The following is a 1,859-nucleotide window of genomic DNA, read 5'->3' as shown; positions in this document are numbered from 1 at the left end:
TGGGCTTGCTGACCCAAGAAACTGGCACTGAGTACTTCCCAGATGAGGCTTAATGGAGTTGGGTAGCTCAAGGTGCTTTAGCAGAATGCCTTCCGTCTAATATTTGTAACAAAGAGTGGTATGTTCTTCGGGAATATATTAGCAGACTTGACAGAACTGTAACATGTCCTGATAAAGAACTCAGTAAAAAATTCTAACTGGCACTACTGTTACTGGAGTTGCTCTGAAGTTGTTGCCTACAGCAATCGGCTTTTATCAAAAAGGAAGAACTTTATTGTGCCCACCCGTGTCTCAGTGGGTGGGTATCCAGAAACTGAGCCTTCACACCTGGGGTGTTGAGCACTTTTATAGGAAAGGGATTACTTACAGGAGGCTGTTGGGGATTGGCAGGCCAATGGGTGACAGAAGCTAAAAGAGACAGGTGGGGTTACAGAAGTGGAGGGGGTAGAGGGTGGAACGAGAATGTGTTAGCAATCTCATCCTTTTCCCATTTCTTTGAGATTCTTTGTCTCTGGAGCAGTGAGTTGTCCCTGCCTCATTAAACTTGTCTGTGAATTCTGTGTAGCTATTACAATGGATATTAGAACCTAGAGATGTGCAATAGATAACACTAATAAAGAAAATGTCCTATCTGTGCAAGTTTATGAAGTTAGTCTCTTTTGTATACAAGAAAAAATGTGGACAGTCAAGGGCATCAGGCCCTTTTGCAGAAAGAGATCTCATATTATAGGGCAACTTCCTGGGCACATAAATCAATCAGTACCTTCTCCCACATACTCACAGCACTATTGTTGTTGGTGCTAGAAGTTGTCTGTCAGTTCTGACTCATATCCACCCTATGTAAAGGAGGATGAAACACTGCCCAAGCCTGTGCCATCCTCACCATTGTTCTTATTGTTGCAGCCACTGTGTCAATCCATCTTCTCAAGGGTCTTCCTCCTTTTCACTGCCTCTCTGCTTTACCAACCATGAGGTCCTTCTGCAGAGACAAGTCTGTCAAGATAACATGTCCAAAGCCTCACCATGCTTGACTCTGAAAAGAATCTGGCTGTACTTCTTTGAAGATGGGTTTATTGATTCTTTTGTTAGACATGGTTCTTTCAATATTTTTAAACAACATCATAATTCAAATATGTGAATTCCATTTGGTCTTATGTTTTCTATGCCCAACTTTAGCGTGCATAGCAAGCCATTGAAAATGCTTGGCTTGGGTGAAGTGCATCTTTTTGGTCACAGGACCACTTTTCCCCAGGAGTTTCCTCAAGCAGCGTTGTGATAGCATACCTCTCCAAGACTGACTTCCCTCCCCTATCACAGTTTGCAGCACTCTACTCCTGTCCCCACTTCCCCATTCACAACCCTGCTGCCTCTCTGTTCTACTCCAAGAACATCGGATTCCTCCTCACCCCTGGATATTCACGTTCCCTTTTCCCTACATTTATTCCTCCTCACAGTCTTACCACATTGACTTTCAACATGAAAGGCACTGGAAGATTCCATCACAACATCTTCCCTGATTGCAGGTCATAAGGTGAATGACACAGAAAACAACGAACTGCTCACTACTGCACTTTCCTGATTCTAATTCTAATTCACCAGCAAACTGACACAGCCCTGCCCCCTGCCTCCTGCCATGCCATAGTGTACCTTTTTTATCTCTTGGGTCATCTTTTTTTCATATTTCATCTTTACAAATCTTTCAGGCCAATTTTTCACAATGTGGTGTCTCCCCTATACTCTCCACTGAACATGCTGAGTCATGTTTTACCTTGAAAATCTCATCAGGCAGTTCTGTGGTTTCTCGGGGAGACACACCCTGCAATTGCTTGTTGCAACTCAGCCTTTTTTGACATGAAGGG

General features: G+C 43.5%; 1 pseudogene; it reads right to left on the bottom strand.

The window, feature by feature from the left end:
- The window catches only part of LOC105979915, a 5,644-nt pseudogene that overhangs the window by 1,645 nt on the left and 2,140 nt on the right, over positions 1-1,859 (bottom strand).

This window comes from Echinops telfairi, unplaced genomic scaffold (assembly GCF_000313985.2).
Source record: "Echinops telfairi isolate 266 unplaced genomic scaffold, ASM31398v2 ScPeMD7_43;HRSCAF=161, whole genome shotgun sequence".
NCBI classification, from domain to species: domain Eukaryota; kingdom Metazoa; phylum Chordata; class Mammalia; order Afrosoricida; family Tenrecidae; genus Echinops; species Echinops telfairi.
Note: the sequence above shows the minus strand (reverse complement) of the source record. Positions and strands in the feature narration are given on the sequence as shown.